General features: G+C 36.6%; 1 protein-coding gene and 1 long non-coding RNA gene across 6 annotated transcripts in view; both read right to left on the bottom strand.

Annotated features, from left to right (window-relative positions):
- Nucleotides 1-20,452, bottom strand: part of LOC138334348 (vitamin D3 receptor B-like) — a 580,118-nt gene that overhangs the window by 165,460 nt on the left and 394,206 nt on the right. The gene's annotated exons all lie outside the window — the stretch shown is intronic.
- LOC138334354 (uncharacterized) lies at nt 660-12,195 on the bottom strand. Its single transcript, XR_011210115.1, has 2 exons — nt 11,656-12,195; nt 660-2,710 (listed from the first exon to the last, which is right to left on the bottom strand). It is a non-coding gene; the product is annotated as an uncharacterized lncRNA (long non-coding RNA).

The following is a 20,452-nucleotide window of genomic DNA, read 5'->3' as shown; positions in this document are numbered from 1 at the left end:
GGCCCTCTAATCTTCCATCAGATATACAACCATAACCACAAAACACCAAACTGCATTAATTTATTGGCATCTCATGTAAACTATATTACATGTCATGGACTATACAGTTTGTTTGTCGTCGTTGGTGCAGATTTTTTTGTATTTCACAGAAATGCACTCAGTATGGATTAAGTTATGTAGCAGGGTGATGTGAATCTAGAACTTCCTGTGTGTCTCTGGTCGTTTTGATAGCCTCTATATAGATATGTAGGTAATGCACCCCAGACGTAAACAGATTTCTATCGTAATTATGTTCATATATCCATACCGCCATTTAACAAATCATACATCTTTCCAGGAGGAAATTCACGGATCACAGCTAGAGGATACAGATTATATGAGATACAAAATTATAGCTGAACTTACCGAGCAATCTTTTGTATTCTGTTAGAGACCACTAACTGAACACAAAATGTCAGATAAATATAGTATTGGTGTAATGATAGAATAATGGATATGAAAAACATCATCAGAGCAATCATGTAACTATATGTAAAAGGGAGCGGTTTCTGTCCTAGAAACCTAACCCAGGTTCTGAGATCTCGGGTCCATTAGGGTCTTAGATTCTGGAACCATAAACTGAAGCTTGCAATTGACGAATGAACACAGACTCAGAAATATACGTTCAATATAATTTATTGTGGATAACAAGTGTAGAAATTAACGACGAAATAATACAAACTCGACTCACGCCAACTCTCGTACACCCTGCCTACATAATATGTACACCCTGTTAGGATAAACCAGCTATTTATCAATGTAATTAATACTATTTATAGGTACTGAAATATACCGCCCGATACCCAAAATATACGTTAATCTAGTGGCTACATGGCTTACTCCTATGTATACGAAAGTATATAGACGACGGACGCTACATCTACATGTATACCCTACTATATGAAACTACATTATAAACTTCATAGCGTTACCTAGTACTAGTGGCTACGTATACCCTATAGCTAGGTATAGAACAAGAAAGAGTCAGGCAGTCTAACGAGGACTTGAATCTGACTAACTAAACTACTGTAAAGCACGCGACTTTATAGCTAACGTGCGGCAAACAGCACGTGCATTATTCGCGCCAAATCCACTCGGAACTCATCCGGTCCGACTACATGTTCCGAATGTAATAAACAAACAAGATGGAAGACGAAACATGGAAACGAAGCAGACGTAAAATCACACTCCAAATTTATCGTTTTCCCTGAACTTCTACATTCCTCCCCCCTTAAGTCAAATGTACTAACATTTGGCTAATGAAAATTTGGACGCTAATCGTAGGGAAACAAAAAACACAACCATGACAAGTAAAACTTTCCAAGATACATCAAACCACTACGGTAGGTCTATGAGCTCGATTTACATGATAGCTTTAACTAGCCTAGTACTAAACAATTTCACAGTGATAACCTTATGTCAAATAATCTCGCAACACACTCAATCACACTGGACCAATACTGAAAAAATATATTACAAAAAAAAATGTTTACAAACAAACGTTCAAGATATTTTTTTTCCTGGAATCCAAATACAGTGTACAAAAATTAGACTCCATTTACAACCATACGGCCAACGATATTGACACAATCTTACAACAAATTACTGACAGAACAGGAGTATATAATTCCTGAAATGTCTACCACAAATAATCTTCTCTTAAATTTAACAAAAATAATAAGCACAGCGTATAACAATAATGCCCTGGTACACTAAGAATTTTATCAACAACCCTTTAGATAACATTGAGTTATATAAGAAAACCATATGGGAAGAATCCATTACTAACAAAAACAATTCATGGATTCAGTCAACATAGGCAAAATAAATTTATAATTATACTAATTATAAATATAGCAGGAACTTAATTCATTACTAAAACAATGATTTGATTCATGAATTAGTTACATGCCCAATAATCTATTACGATGAAAAATTCATTATCAAGGTAATTACAACATTTGGGCTACCAGGCATTTATATACAACAATAGCACTGTGCATATGTAATTATAATACAATATATAGTCAATAACCAACCCCCCACACTGGATATACATGTACATTTAGCTAATAATTTTCAAACATATCAAAGTTAATGTCTGATGGGGCATACACTTCTTGTGTAGGCGCGCAACGCGTAGCCATTTGACCTGATCGCGAATGATCGCTTGACCCCGACCAAGAGGTACTACCTCTTGGTCCCGGGCCACACTGACTGTCCGTGACGTCAATATGCTGGTGGAAGTACCACCAGCTTCCTGTTGGCGTTGGCGCGCGGCCTCCTCACGGCGACGGCCCATTTCCTCGGATACTTTTACAACAGGCATCCTGAAAACCCCTGGATTTATATATTTGGAATTTGGAAGTTGCCTTCCCACTACACATAAAGGCTTAGCCTCCTGTTGCGACAGCTTATGCCGGCTGACATAATGCCTCAGCAGCTGATTCCTGCGCACAAACTTTACTGGACATCTAGTGCAACAGAAGTATGTAATCTCCTTCCTATGGATTTGGTTCCAGTGGAGCCTCATTGCTGCACTGGTTGAAAAGGGCGTTGTCCCACAGGCTGGGACTGGGCAAGCCATCCCGGACTCCCATGCTGGGTTCAAATCGGTGTCCAGGTTGTCAACCTCCTGTACTGATACTGTGATGTCTAGAATATCCATGATCTATAAAATATAACAAAGAATGTCTCAGTTCAATGTGTTTTTGAGGGGGGCCCACAATGACAATATTGTACCTCAAACGCATATGATGAAGTGATGACGTGTTTTTTTGTTACAAACAGCAGGACATATACTGCTTAATTAATTTAGTATATCTTTTTCCTTAAAAACTTTGTGCCTCTAGTACTAAACAGACTGAACCATGTCTTTAAAAACAATACTGATTTTTTTTTTTTTTTTCAAATCTATGGTGAATATTTATCAGGGGGTTTGACATTCCTGCCAGCTCTAGTTTTTCGGGGAGTTATCTCCCTTGGACTGCTCTGGAACTGGATTTCACTATGGTGCCATTCTAACTCTTCACTATCACTCTCATTCACAGCATCCGTATCTAAATCCACCCAAGCGTCAGGTATACTCCTACCCAAATATAGCTTTAAATGGTCTATATGGACAACAATAGGTTTCGACACAGGTGTTTTCTGTATCCTATAATTGACATCTGTCAGTCTCTCAAGGACTTTGTATGGACCTGTCCAACCTTGCCCTAACTTATCACTAACAGCTGGGGGATACCATCTCCAAACATATGCTCCTTCATCAAAATCCCTTTGTTTTGAGCCATGGTCATAGTACATTTTTTGTCTACTTGCAGCAGCACCTAACTTCTGATGAACAAACTTAAATGCAGATCTGGAGGCTGACTGTACCCAGGAAACATACTCTATGGGACATCTTTGCTCAGTTTCGGGAGGCAAGCCTACCATGATATCTAACGGACAAGAAACTTGACGACCCAACATGACCAAATTAGGACTACATTCAGTACTGCTATGTCGAGTGGCCCTATACGCCATCATTACATAAGGCAAATGATCATCCCAATCATCCCTGTTTTCATTAACAAAGGCCGACAACATTTGTATGAGGGTACGATTAAGTCTCTCGACAAGTCCATCGGACTGAGGCCTATAAGGGGTTGTCCTAGTTTTATCTATCTCTAGTTTTTCACATATAGCCTTGAACAGGTCAGATTCAAACTCACGACCTTGATCCGTGTGTATACTGATAGGTGTACCAAACCTACATATAAACTCTGTGACTAGTTTATCTGCTACTGTTTGTGCTGTGTGATTTGGAACAGGATAAGCTTCCACCCACTTAGAGAAATAATCTCCTACTACTATAATGTAACTATTCCCGTTTTCAGTTGTTTGCAGACCACCTAGGATATCTATTGCTATACGTTCTAACGGAGCCCCTACTGGATTGGATGGAGTCAGGGGAGCTCGACCCCTTGATGGACCTGACTTCCTACGGGCACAGGAATCACACGTATTACACCAGTTTTTAACATCTTCAACCAAACCAGGCCAATAAAACCTTTTCTGTATCATGTCAATAGTCCTATCTCGACCAAGATGACCAGATGTTCTAGAATTGTGTAAGTAATGTAAAATCTTCTCTCTAACACATTCAGGAGCTACCACCTGCTTAGTGTCCTGCCCTGACAAGTTATCTACCCCTTTCCTACACAGAATGCCATGGTCATCTACGATAAGTAACTCCCATATGTGATATAGTTTCCTTAAGTCTGCGGGAAATGTAGACACTACTGACTTTGGGGGTTTTGTGAGGTATTTGGTTTTTAAAGGTAAAAATTTCCCTAAATTTTCATCCTCCTCCTGCCAAGCTTTTATCTGTTCGGGACCCCAAGTATCTAACCAGTTTGTTAACACCCTCTCTGTTTCATCAACAGGTATATCAGGGGAGCCACCTACAGTTTGCTGTGTGACGGGGCATACTCCAACAGACTTGCTGGAGTCTTTCAGGAGACTGTTTGCTGGGGATGTAAATGTATCAAGGGAGATAACTGGCTGAGATGGAGGCCTACAACTTGGACAATTAACCCTTGTTGTCGGACATTCTGGATATCGAGACAGACTATCAGCATTTCCATGCTTGTTGCCTGGTCTGTGCTGAATTTCCATGTCATACATATCTAGAACTGCTAACCATCTGGCAAGGACTCCCTCGGGATCCTTAAAGTTTTTGAGCCAAGTCAGAGAAGCATGATCTGTTCTAAGAAGGAATGGCCTACCCCAAAGGAAGTGTTTGAAATATTTCACAAATGTGACAACTGCAAGGAGTTCCCTATGTGTTGTACAATAATTGGACTGAGCCCTATTTAGGGTTCTACTACCAAATGCAATGACTTTCTCCTCCCCATTCTGTATTTGGGAGAGAACAGCACCGACACCTGTTAGACTCGCATCTGTGTCTAAGATGAACTTGCCTGTCTCCGTAGGAAAGCTGAGTACAGGGGCACTTGTTAATAAATTTTTTTAGAACTTCAAACGAGTTTTCACACCCTATATCCCACTTAAACTTCTTGTTTTTTCTGGTAAGCATAGTAAGAGGTGAAGCTATAGCCGAAAAATTTGGTATAAATCTCCGATAATAGCCAGCAAGACCCAAAAAACTTCTAACCTCACTAACATTTGAAGGTGAAGGCCAGTCCCTAACGACCTTGACTTTGCCAGGGTCACAACTGATTCCTGCTGGTGAAACTAAATGGCCTAGATAAGAGACAGACGTTTGAAATAGGTCGCATTTTTTCACTTTAAGCTTGAGATTAGCTTCCCTTATACACTGAAACACATCCCTAAGGTTTTTAAGGGCAACTTCAAAGGTGTGACCAAATACAATTACATCGTCTAGATAACACAGACATTTGGTCCAGTTAAGACCACCCAGTACTAATTGCATAAGCCTTGAGAAGGTAGCAGGGGCGTTACAGAGCCCGAAGGGCATCACATTAAACTCGTACAACCCCTTATGAGTGCTGAAGGCTGTTTTCTCCCTGTCTGCCTTACTCATACGGCATTGCCAGTATCCACTAGCTAAATCAAGGGTACTAAACCATCTAGCCCCAGCTAAGGTGTCTAATGCATCGTCTATCCTAGGCAAAGGAAATGCATCCTTTTTGGTAACTGCATTCAACTTACGGTAATCTATGCAAAAACGTACTGATCCATCTTTCTTAGATACCAAGACTACAGGGGCTGCCCATGGGCTATTACTAGGCTGTATAATACCATCCCCCAACATTTTGTCTAACTCTTTCTCTACTACACATTTTTGAGATGGAGAAATGCGTCTAGCAGGTATTCTAATTGGAGGCTCGTCACCAGTATTTACTGTGTGTTCAACTAATTTTGTCTGACCTATCTCTCCCTTTGGACTTTGGAATATGTCACTATATTCAGTTACCAAATCTGTGGCCATTTGTTTCTCTGACGGTGTCAGTTCCGGTGAGAACCGGCTTACCATTGGCTCTAAATAATCAGGTAGTGTTCTAAGGTTACCCTCAACTTCTTCTATTTCATGAACCCCATTTACCGAGGACACGTCGCCCACAATAGTATTTTGCTGTAACCTGATAGACTTTCTACCGAGGTTCATGACAGAGAGACTAATCTCTTTACATGAGGCCTGTACCAAAACTTTTGCCATCATTAAACCTTGGTTTGCTACATATGTGTTTGGCTCTACTATCCCTTCTACGCTATCAATAGCTCCCTCTATATAGCCCTTAAAATGACACTCGGAGTTAGCTGGCAAGGAGACCGTTTCACACATCCTTATACGGGCACATCCTTTATACCCTTCTGTGACTAAATTGACACACTGACCCTCCAACCTGAGGATCTTATCCCTAAAATGGATTTCACCACCATGGTGACTCAGGAAATCTACGCCTAGAATTCCTGTCAATTGGTCCAACCTAGCCACTACAGCCTCCTGTTCATATATTAATCTGCCTACTTTAAACTTAAAGTTGGCTTTACCAGCCACCGCTAACTTGTCACCGGAAGCGGAGTACAGCATAATACCACTGCTTGTCAACTCCGGCCTACTGGACTCTGGCATAGCACTATATACATCCTCAGTAACTATTGTCACCGCAGAACCTGAATCCACAAGATACCGTGAACCTTGACCACAAACTGTAGCATCTATAAATAGACAACCTTTAATAACAGCATTTAAGCTAACCTTAGTAAGCCCTTCTGATCTTACACCAGATGGTAACTCTCCACCTAGAGCTGAGACACCGGTCAAACTTTCGGGCTCAAGCTTGACCGAAACTAGTTTTTTTGATCAACTGACTGTGGACAACGCGCTATAAAATGACCAGTCTGATCACAGCGATAACACCTTTTCTCAAATGCCTGACCTTGACCTTTGCTACTGCCCTGACCTCTACCTCTGCCTCTACCTCTACCACGCACAGCACGAGTGAGTTGCTTTCCTAGTTTCTCAAAACCTTCAGTCAAAAGAGTAACCAAATCCTGACTTTGTTTGTCACCTGTGGAACTATTGCTCTGTATAGTCTGAACTTGACCTTGTTCTATCTCATCAACAAAAGCTTTAGGTTTCCTATCAGGTGTACTTAACTATCTATTGAAAGCCTCAAATTTGATGGCTAGTGTAATTGCAGCCTCCAAAGAAGCTGGGTGATGAAACTGGACATGGCGCTTCATATCCATACTGCTTAGCCCATGAATAAATTGATCTATAACATGCACTTCTGAGGATTCAGAGGACACACCAGGAAAAGCTAAACCAGCCAGCCGCCGTAACTCTCTACCATAGCTTACTAGGCTTTCATTATTACTCCGGGACCTATGCTTAAGTTGGCATCTATAGGCAGTCTCCCTCCCTGGGGGGTCAAATTGAGAAGCCAGAACATCCCTTATTTTCCCAAAGTCATTTATTTGAGCCAAGGTCAATGTCCCTAACACTTTTTGAGCTGGACCACAGCAAGCTCATTGCTAACTGTTGAGCTTTTTCATAATTTCCCCATTGATTCCACAGGGCCACCTGTTCAAAGTGTATGATAAAATCTTTGAAATCACTTGTCCCATCATAGTTCTGGGGGTCTTTCTGTTTCCTATTTATCACCTTGCCACTGTAAGCCCTAGGGGGTTCCCCATGACTTCTATCCTGAGGAGTATTACTCTCCCAGCCTACATGAGGCTTGTTGAATGTTACGGGTGTTCTAAAGGGGGTACCCAATGATGATGGAGTAATAAGAGTTGTCTCCCCTATCTCACTGGGACCTGTATATTCATGAGAGCTGGCCCTTATGTTTGGATTTAACCCATACTGTGACTGAGGGGTATCAGGTACAAACACACTATCATCACCCGACTCCAAATAGCTAACAGCCCCGTACTGATGTCCCTCCCCATAACTAGAAATGTGTTGAGGAGGAGGGGGACGCGGAGGAGGAGGCCTAGAGCTACCCTTTACTTTAGTATGGTCTCCATACGAGACAGTTTTCGGTCTAGCCCCAGTGTCGTTAATAGGGCCAGATATATCTTCCCGACTGTAGAATTTACTCGGACTCCCCGACTCGAACCTACTACCCAAAGCTTGCGTAGTTGTACACACATCCCTAGAAGACCTATACACATCAGAGGCGCTTACAGAGGGTGGGGTGGTAATACTAGTTGTAATACTCATTCCTACAGGCCAATTACATGTATATGACGACGTTCTACCCTTTGAAGTCATATCTGAACTATATCCACTCGCCATTGCTTCAGATTAAATTCACTCAACTATGATTAAAATTTACGAAAAATAAAGCCCAAAATGGGTTGCCAAGATCCTGGTCAGTACAGCACCAATGTAAAAGGGAGCGGTTTCTGTCCTAGAAACCTAACCCAGGTTCTGAGATCTCGGGTCCATTAGGGTCTTAGATTCTGGAACCATAAACTGAAGCTTGCAATTGACGAATGAACACAGACTCAGAAATATACGTTCAATATAATTTATTGTGGATAACAAGTGTAGAAATTAACGACGAAATAATACATACAATAGTGAAACAACTCGACTCACGCCAACTCTCGTACACCCTGCCTACATAATATGTACACCCTGTTAGGATAAACCAGCTATTTATCAATGTAATTAATACTATTTATAGGTACTGAAATATACCGCCCGATACCCAAAATATACGTTAATCTAGTGGCTACATGGCTTACTCCTATGTATACGAAAGTATATAGACGACGGACGCTACATCTACATGTATACCCTACTATATGAAACTACATTATAAACTTCATAGCGTTACCTAGTACTAGTGGCTACGTATACCCTATAGCTAGGTATAGAACAAGAAAGAGTCAGGCAGTCTAACGAGGACTTGAATCTGACTAACTAAACTACTGTAAAGCACGCGACTTTATAGCTAACGTGCGGCAAACAGCACGTGCATTATTCGCGCCAAATCCACTCGGAACTCATCCGGTCCGACTACATGTTACGAATGTAATAAACAAACAAGATGGAAGACGAAACATGGAAACGAAGCAGACGTAAAATCACACTCCAAATTTATCGTTTTCCCTGAACTTCTACATATATATATATATATATGTATACTAACTACAGTTGGGAGCAAGCTAAACTTGGTAGTGAAGTGCACTGGAGTGCACAAGTAAAGTTAACTCCGGTTCACTAGCTAGTGCACTAGAGTTAACATCGTAGTGCACTAGAGTTAACATTGTAGTGCACTAGAGTTCACATAGTAGTGCACTAGAGTTAACATTGTAGTGCACTAGAGTTAACATCGTAGTGCACTAGAATTAACACTGTAGTGCACTACAGTTCACATCGTAGTGCACAAGATAAATGAGCCTGATACTCCTACTTATTGCATAAATTGTACATGTACAATCTGTTCATGTATATATTTCATTGAATGGTTTTAAATATCTTTCAATTATTTCAGATGAATTACCAAATGTACTCTGTATTTAAAAATTAGCATAACTAAGTTAGTATGTAAATAATTAATTTATTAAATAAAATGGTTACTTTTATTGGTGTACATTATTATATGTGGGTTTTATCTGAGTAATTTAGCCTAATATGAGTTTTAATATTAAAGTAAAGACTATACCGTAAGCTGCAATATGGCCACATGCATCTTTTCTTTAGATAATTTTTTTTCAGAAAATAAATGAATTTACTTATTTATTAGGATCAAATATTTTATACTTGTTATAATACATTTACTAATAGCTACATTTATTACTCAGATCAAATATTAGGTATTCCAGATATAAATAGCTATATTAATTTTAATTTATTTCAAGTATTTAATTAATTTTTTTATTTGATTTTATTATTTATTTATTTGAATCATATATCTTTGTTTTTGCCATCCTAGAAATTAACAGCTATATATAATTGTATCTCACATTTAGAATGTCAGATTTTATACATTTAGCAGTTTTGGCTATTACACTTTTATTATAGGAGATTTCAGAAAAGATGGCGTGACGTCACAGAAAGTTTACATCCGGGTCCTCAAAGGTACAAACACAGTACGGCGACTAATAAAAACAATAACAGATACGTACATCCCTGCTACACAATCGATATGTTGGCAAAAGTATACACTTTCGTACTTGCTTCTGATTTTAAAATAGTTTCTTATTGTTTCAGATGTTACAGACATTTATATTTACAATTGTTCATTGCTAAATATATTTGTGTAGATTTAGTGTTGAAGCCAGCTTGCGAAGCCGTCCGGGCCGTCACACGTACCCGCTTTTTGTTCACACGTAGAAATCCATGTTGTGAAAAAGTTATGAATATATAATTGATTTTAATGTATCATATTTCTGTTATACACGAAAAATCTGTTCATAACACTAATTAATATAAATATAACGAAATGTGAACCACCTGGCCAGACCACGGCCGCTCGTGCATGGCTTCGCTGGTAGATTACCTCGGGTAACAGCCAATAATTGGGAAATTAATACTATTAATACGTAATTACCAACACATATCTCAATAAGTACTTGTAAAAGATATATATTTCGTTATTTTCCATGTATATATTATTTTAAATGAATGGTATAAACCACTGTTACACATAAATGAAGATGTATGTGTACATGTACGCACACGTACAGTATGGCTGCCGATATCTCGAAAAATAAAATAGTGAAATCGTTCAATTTCATGAGTTTACTTTTTATTTTTTAGCCACTTTTATTCCATGTGCCGTTATGTGAAGTCCCAAATTGAGATGATATTACTTTTAAATAATTTGAATACATGTTAGATAGACTACATTTACATTTATGAATATAGCTAGATAGTAATTACTATAAATGCCGACCAGGACACATTACGCACGGCTTCGAGAATCCTAAAATACTCGAAGTTTTGTTTTAAAATGTGATAAAAAGTAACTATAAAATGACTCATTTGAATGTCATAAACTAAATTCCAAAATTTCTGACGAAAAAGTTAACCAGAACACATAATTTTTGTGACTCTGAAAAATGACGAAATTCGGGATCTCGGCAGTACCGTACGTTATGGCTGCCGTGCGCTTGGGGTGATCTATACGAAGGCAAATTTTGGTCATAATCACAATCGTAAGGTGTTTTAACAAGTTAGACTTAGAAAACAGTAATCGCATATTAAAATGTCAGTATAATATTTGGGGAAACTTGGAATTTAATTTGTAGTTTCTGTCAATTTTGTAACTTCTGTCAATGTTTATACGTCAGTCTAATGGCGACCGTGTTTTTTTCTCGCGGCGGTCGAAAATGGAGTATAAACAAAGTAAAATATATGAATACCAGATGTTTATATCTAAATATTTTTGATAAATATATTTATGTACCCTTTTTATAATTAAAATAACGCAAGAGTTCTCGGATTGTCGTACTATTTATTGCAATAAAATGTAAACAAACATCCCAAGCGGCTGTGTTCCCTCTATGTTTATGTGTAGATATACGGAGTTGTACCTTTGAGCGCCCGGATGTACCTTTGTGTGACGTCATCGCCATCTTTTCTGAAATCTCCTATACCCTCATAAGTCGCTTGGTGAATTTTACCTGCACTGGCCAGGCTCCAGGCCTAGGGCATTAACCAAGCTAGGGGTCACCTGTCTTGTCATGCATGACTGCCCCTCACCTTATCCTGTAATTACCTATGAAGCCAGTTCAATTCACACAAAAATTGTGATTTCTGAAAATACAGGTGAACAGGTGCCCTATGAGTTTTGATTTTTGAAAAGTTACAGAACTTTGCATTTTGTCAAGAGTCAACAATTTAACTGAATTAAATTAAGTTGAAATTTATTAAATAGTTCTTACTATTAGCTTCCTTTGTACCCAAATAACTCTGTCAGAGACATACAAATATAGATTTTATATGTCTCTGACTCTGTTAATTAATTCTAGCAAGAAATTTATATGGTTATTTAACAGCTGTGCGATTGGGACGATCAATCAATCAAATTTGCGAAATCATTCCATATGATAAACGGACCACGTTGATGAGTCTAATTATTTAAATCAAATCCTTATTTCTGTTTAAACATATATTTCTACACATGTAATATTACATCATAATATTTGAAATATATTTTGATTATATTTAGACGAAGGGAAAATTCCAGACGACTGGCGAATTGCTAATGTGACTCCTTTATACAAGAGTGGGAACCACAACAAAGTGGAGAACTACCGTCCAATAAGTCTGACTTCAATCCCAGGCAAAATTCTCCAAAGAATCATTAGGGACAAACTCGTAATTCATATGGACGAGAACCATCTCTTCACAGAACATCAACATGGCTTTAGATCTGGTAAATCGTGTACTACCAACCTATTGGAGGTCCTTGAACATTGGGCAGAAGCCATAGATAAAGGGAGTAATGTCGACGCAATTTATATTGACTTCAGTAAAGCTTTTGATAAAGTCCCTCACAAACATCTACTTAAAAAACTAAAGGGTTACGGTATCACTGGAAAAGTACTGAAGTGGATAGAAGACTTCTTATCCAATCTACAGCAACGAGTTGTTATTCATGGTGAAACTTCTGGACTAGTAGATGTGACTAGTGGTGTACCACAAGGTAGTGTCTTAGGTCCTGTTCTATTTCTGATATATATCAATGACCTGCCCGAAGTAGTCCAACATAGCACCATAAAATTATTTGCTGACGACTCTAAAATTTTTAGAAACAATAACAACCCCACCGAGTCTCAAGAACTTCAAGCAGACATAGACAGTGTAGTCATTTGGACTAGAGACTGGAAAATGGCCTTGAACACTAAAAAATGCAAACACCTCAATATAGGCAATCTAGAACAAGACACGCATTATTCCTTCCCACAAAGTGAACAAATAGAGAAGGTACAGTGTGAGAAAGATTTAGGTGTACTTTTCGACAACAAACTTAAATTTAGTCAGCATGTTAGTCAAGCAGTTAATAAAGGAAATCGCATACTGGGTCTAATATTCAGGACATTTGTCTATATAGATATAACTATGTTCTTAACCCTGTACAAAAGCCTAATTAGACCTAACTTAGAATATGCAACCCAGGTATGGTCTCCACTGCTAAAAAAAGATCAGATCGCTCTCGAAATCGTCCAACGTAGAGCCACTAAAAGAGTTTCATCTAGCTATTGAAAATTTACCATACCATTCAAGACTTAAAAAGTTGGGACTTCCCACCTTAGAATATAGACGTAAAAGGAACGATGTGATCGAAGTCTATAAAATTCTGAATGGTATAGATAAACTAGATAAAGATAAGCTATTTACAATGTCTTCAGCTAATACTAGAGGTAATAGTTTAAAACTCTTTAAGAAACAGAGCAGGACTAAAGTCACACAAAGTATATTTAGTCGGCGAGTGGTAGATTCATGGAACTCCCTTCCCAACTTCGTAGTAGAAGCCCCTACTCTGAACTCGTTTAAAAACCGACTGAACACTCACTGGAATTCAGTACCATGCAAGTTTTACCCCAGTTTTTATATGGCACAACCGGACAACTATTTAGTAAATGAACAAAACGCGCCACAACTAGCTGGAACCAGCTAACTACGGTGTCTAAGAAGAGGTAACAGGTAACAGGTAACAGATTGATATATTAAATTTTGATTTATTTCTATATACCGTATATATATGTATAAACATATGAAATCTATATCAAAATTAAGCAGCAAAAGTTGTGTACATTTAATAAAAGATTATTAACAAAAAGTGATGATCATCGACTTGTATGTACATTAAAATAATGTGGAGTGTCGCATATAATTCATGTTGTGTTTTAGTGTTTACACATACACATAAAATACAATATTTTTATCATATACATATCAAGGATTTCTAACTACATACGTGTACATATTAATTATTTAATTGTTATCATATTTAATTGATGTGTAATTGGTACAAAAATCTGTCACATAAACTAATATACATGTACTGTACATTGTACATGGGGATACAGGTATACATTGTACCCGCATACATAAATGACTTGGTGACCAATGACTTGTATACTGTAAACTCTTGGCACACAGGTCTGTCGTTATGGTCACTAGGCCTAGGGCCCTTTTCTCCCTATTTCCCCATCCCACCTGAGGTGACACCTTACCTGAGATGATCAGTCAGGCGTCACAGGTAAGGTATACCTATTTTCTTTAACCCCAGGGGGTCCATTGTAGCATTCAATTCAATAGATATATAGCATGCTGTGACAGCCTCTGTACCTGATTAGTTTAGTAAAGTCTAACTGTCTACTTGACCCCATGTGGTTTTGTTTCATATAATAATAATAATAATAATAAACTTACAGCTACTTTTTATCAAAATACGCCTATTCTTTCAATTGAGAATAATTGTTATAATATTGTTTTTTTCCCCTCAAAATGAAGATAATGTATTCACATTGTTTTGTATCTTGTTTTTATTTTATTTATATTTTTTGAGGAGATGGAGAGGGTTTTATTAATTATGTACTATATAGTTAAATTTATACTACATGTACATGTATATATGTGTATTCCAAACATGCTTCGAGACAATACCCCTTGGGCTCCTTTATACCCCAGCCCCACCCCAAACCTACCTAGCTACATGTATATTGTATATGTATTTCGCCACTCTGACACTTGATCTGCCCTCTGGACATGAATTGTTTTACCTGAAATTTAACTAACATGCTGGCTCAGTTATACATACGACCATCATACATACTAGTCCAAGAAAAGGATGTGATTACGTGAATGAATGTGTAAAATAAGATATTTAGATAATATATTGTATAAATTTCTGGTAAAACCTATAATCTAGCCAGAACAAATGTAGCTTCATGAACACTGTATCTAAAAATACAAGTTATTTAATTGACAATTTTAATTGTCCATGCACACTGTTGGCATTACTTTCATCCCCCATATTACAATTCAATGTTAGTAATTGTAAGGGTCCATATAGTATCCGGAAAATTCATTCATTTATTCATTTCAAAATGAATATAAGTTATACCACAAATTTGAATATACTTGTATTTGTAAGGTTATACTGGAACATGTGTGTATCACGTACATGCACGTACAGGCACTGTAAAAGTGATGTGCACTACGTAGTGCACTAGAGTTAACATGGTAGTGCACTAGAGTTAACATTGTAGTGCACTAGAGTTAACACTGTAGTGAACTGGAGTTCACATCGTAGTGAACTGGAGTTCACATCGTAGTGCACTCTAGTGCACTACAATGTTTAGTCTAGTGCACTACGTTGTTCACTACGTGTGCACTACAAAGTGCACTAGATACCAAGTTTAGTTTGCTCCCAACTGTAGCTAGCATCATAGTATGAAGACGTGATTTATATATGTAACTTGATTAACACAAACCTGAATTCAAACTCCACAATGTAGGGGGAAACATATAAATCACCTTGTATAGTTGTCTGATAGTAAAGTGTAATGATATGTGATGGAGATATTTAGCTGTACTACAATTATATAATGTTGTCCCAACCACATCGTGGATCTATGAACACACTTCAACACAGCGTCCATATCGTCCATATCGCTATCCCACATCTCCAAAACCTCACTTACACTAAGTTACGTAAATATTATTTCAGAAAAAAAACCTGATGCCATTAAAATCTACCACCGCAGTCTTCCACTGAAGAATCAAAGGCTTCTTTTGTTTCTACTGGTTGTCATAGAAACACATGTGTTCTCGATTTAAAGCAAATGTTTCATATTTGAAAATAATCACAAGAAAGAAAACACGGACTGTGGGCCCATAACCCTGGCACATTTTACCTACTCTGTAACTTCATTTCTCACACAAATATTCAACATTCCATTCCAAGTACAAGTTCCAACATTAACTCTCAGTTCTACAGAGGCTTTTAAGCCAAACAGTCACAAGTACAGAAACCACTTTTATAGAGTTTAGGAGCCAGAAATTCATGAAGAAATCTATATATATATTTTGATAATTGTAAAAAGAAGTTTTAGGCACTTTAAATTAAAGCATTTACATGAATGCACTTATGGTTAAATCGTCAACTTACTAACAATAGTTTCACACACTTCAACATGTATAAGATATTACAGGAATCGCTATACAATCAGACCAACAGCAAAACATCCTGCTGTCAAAGATTGGCTGGGATACCAACACACCTCATGATGATGATGTACAAAAATCTTCAAAATCTCAAACTTGCAAGATTCAAGTATATGTAAATGTCCATGAACAGACTCATATCTAAATAAACTATTTCTATCATTTAATCAATACATTAAAGATGCTCCACCGCTGACAAATGATAATTTGTCACTATCAAAAACAGGAGCAGACGATTTAATATTTTTCTTCCGATACCAAAGTTACTTACTTTACACCATTACCACCATTGAAAAGTTTGAGCTTCTAATTTTACTTCAAGTCAAAAATATGAAAAATAATTAATTGCATCCCGAAAAAATTCTGTGGCACTATATCCTATATGGAATGAAGTACTGATTGCTCATGCACAAAAGGCAAAATAAATCATTTTATATTATTTTTTATTTGAATTAGACATATATTTAGACGATTAAACACCAATTATTGTTCAAGTGATGAATATCATTTATGCTCTGTCGGCGGTTGAGCATCTTTAAAGAACTTATAAAATAAATATAATATTTAATGAAAGAGTTATCTCAGCACTGATATAAAAATTTCTTTACGACTAATAAATTTTCGCAATCGTTGTTTAAAAACATTTTTGTGGAAATAAGTTTTGAGGATTTAAAATTGAATGGAGATATCTTTGAATTTATATGCGCAAGAATTGTCTAAGATATTAATTAAAGGTTTCTTAAAAACATTAATTACATAAGAAAATATATGTCGATGGCCTAACACCAAATATACGCTAGATTTTCTGCATAATATATGATAACTGTTTAATTCGTGAATTGGACATGATAAAAAAATTCTTGAAAATAAATCTCCCACGAAAAGAGTTGGTTTCATGTGGTGAGAGGAGAATGATAGATCCTCATGATACCTGTGGTTGTTAGATGATTCTATAGCTGCCATTCCTATCCCATAATATCTGCTAAATTACCACGGACGGATACAGTGTCATATTTAGTCATCTGAACCCAATAATTATTGGGAGATCTATGTACTCAAAAGGAACAAAAATACCTTCTGTAAGATCATTTACCTACTTACACCTGGAAACCTGCACAGCTACAGACTATTGATAAGAAAAATATATCTATCTATATATTTCAAGCCATGGCCTTGACCCTAGTGACACAATGTCAGCTATCCTCAAAGGACGGAAGCATATCGTCCATGGAGCAGGTAATCCTAATTATAGGATACACACATTCTCAGCACGCGACTTTCTCTCCTAGAATTACATATAACAATGATGTATGGATATCCAGGTATATAAATGACAGCATCAACACCAGGTGTGAATGTATCTAGAGGCCAAACACAATGAAATGTTACCATATCAAACAGCATTTGAAATTAACCTTAAAAATTAATTTTTAGTGTTTTGGGGTACAAGACTATCACTGTAACTATCTAAACTAAACAGAATTATTCATCAATTTTGATTCCACAAATGTTATTTGGCGGTAGGTTTTAAATTTTTATGAATAAAATGATAAAAATTGAGCTAACATACAAATTTCTGATTTCAGTTCCAATTAGAACAATTAGATAAATAACACAGTATTATCACCTATTTCATCGGAAGGCTTTCAACAGCTCAAACAGCCAATATTGTATTCATTATGAAATGAATAAATATTCTTATGTCATATTTTACAAAGATCACATAAAAGATAAAATGCATAAATTATTTCTTAAAACCCGCTTTTGTAAAGTTTTATGACTCTGGCAAAACAGGTTTTGAACAAACAGGCAGACAGGTGAATTTATAAACATTTCATTTGCTCTACAGTATCACGGGACGCCTACCTTCACCAGGAAAAACTCCACATGGTTTTCTATATTTATTCTTATCATTAAGCAACGATCAACAGAAAAATAAAATATCCCACAACGACCACAAGTTTTTTTTATTAAGTTAATAAATTTTTTATTTTCATTAAATCTTGTTATATATGTTTATCTGTGAAAACACATAAACTATACCCAATAACAACAGTGTCTGAAAGTGACTATGAATTTTCCATAGACAATCAGTCTGCAGAGAAAGAAAATTCTATGGCCCCAGCCATTTTTTCATAGACCTGTTATATCATCACATACATGTATTGTTTTAGAAATAAAAGGACCGTAAAATTGATTGTAAATGCTTCTAAGGGTTTTGTAATACTTAAGCAACAAAAACTATGGAAATTGCTCAAAATACAGATTTTTCATTATTAATTTTATTATTTGTCCTTATCAAGCATTTAACTAAATATTATTAAGTCAAAATTGCATAGCCAATAGGGCCAACCAGATTTTCTATAGCCTTGGGCCATCGGGCCAACTTAAATCGTGAACACTGTGACAAGATGTAAACTTCACACACTTACTTACAACAATTAAATTAATAATTATATACATAATCATGTTAGAATTAACGAAATGTATTTAAAAGTTTTCTGTGTTTACAACATCTGCAGGTTGTTGTGAGTTTTCCTGGACTATATACCTGTGACCACCAGGCGTATGCTTTAGCAATATACATCATTACAAATCTATTACCATGTTAGACTGCCAACCATCAGAACAAACTCACTGGAGGTATGTTACTACAACTGTTACATAATCCCCCCTCCCCCCTCCTCACCCCATCATTATGTTTATATTATCTCAGTATACCTATAGTTGTTGTATCACTGGCAAGCTTACTCTCAGGCAGTGCACAACTGACGTCAATTTTAAAGAAATGCAGTATTCCATCCAGTTTGAGCTCGGAAGCATTGATAAAACTTGATAAGCATGTGTATCAGTTTGAAACCTGCATCTAAAGCAAATGTTAATGTCTATTTATAATGCTACAAGAACTATCTGATATCTGCCTGACAGAACTGAAAACAAGTTTCATTTTTGACAAACTGTCATCAATTCATTTAAAGATAGTGAGCAGTGAAAATGTTTGGAAAACATAACAGCTAACTTCACCTTAAATCAAAGTACTGAAAGTACCGAAGGGGTTGGATAACATTTTGTATCAAGATTAAGATGTACTTATTTCATTTCTTTGAATCAATTCCTATATTCTTGGTACAGAGAGACATAGTATTTACATTTTTTATTGTGATGACTTAATGTAGTAGAATTAATAACCCAAACCAAACAGTAGTTTAAGTATAAGACAACTGTTCCAAAAATCAAAGAATATTGAAGTAATTTTGAATTTACCTAAAAGTAGAATATCAAAGAGTGTTTTTGAAATCAATTTCTGAGATCCAGTTGATATCAAAATTTCTATCGAAAGTTGTGCAGTCGTTGTAAATGTAACTGTGGTCAAAGTCTATAACATGCTAAAATTTGGTAATTCTTTGTACATGTATATGTAGTTTGAACACAAAGTTGCTTGATGTCAATGATGTACATTTAATTATAACCGGTATTTACTCTCTTTTACTGAACTTTTTTGACAATTGTACTAATATTAAATGTATATCAATCTAACAAGACAATATTATGCTTTCAGATGTATATTTGGTGTTTATTAGTATCTTATGAAAGTTTGGGTTGTGTATAGTTGCTGGAAAGGGAAAAATTATAGAAAACGAAAGACTTCTTTGAAAATTTACAAAGAATCGAAGCCCAACTTCAAAGCAAAGACAGTGTATCATTATTACAACAACTAATTTCGTTTTAGGTCATCTGACCCTAAGGGTTAGGATGACCTATAGTAATATATGTGTTGTTTATTTGCCAATGCAAGTCATCGTATATCAGCCAAGATAAAGTCTAGATTACAAAACAATTGTTTCATAAATTTAAACACTTACATGCCAAATGGATAAATCATTCTTTCAATGTTAAAATGTATTCCTATTTGCTATTATTTAAGTGCTTGATTAAAAATAAAACAAATCGGAAGGTGTTACTTATCCGCCTTCATGATTACATTTCATCTTAAAATATACAAAACCGTGAAGGGGGGGGGGGTGAGATTTTCGCAATGAAGCGAATTCATGTTTCATGTTTAAAGTTAATTTTCAACTGTCCTATATCAAAGACACCCTTGTCCATCTGATATGACAATGTGGTCGGATATCACAGTAGCAACACACTTTCAAGACAGCTGGAGTTCCTCGCCTGGACATGAAAAGATCAAAGGTCAGCATTCCAATCATAAGGGTTTCTATGGATACTCCTCCCAAAATA

The sequence above is a fragment of the Argopecten irradians genome, chromosome 11, assembly GCF_041381155.1.
Source record: "Argopecten irradians isolate NY chromosome 11, Ai_NY, whole genome shotgun sequence".
Classification (NCBI taxonomy): Eukaryota; Metazoa; Mollusca; class Bivalvia; order Pectinida; family Pectinidae; genus Argopecten; species Argopecten irradians.
This window is presented reverse-complemented; position numbering and strand designations above follow the sequence as displayed.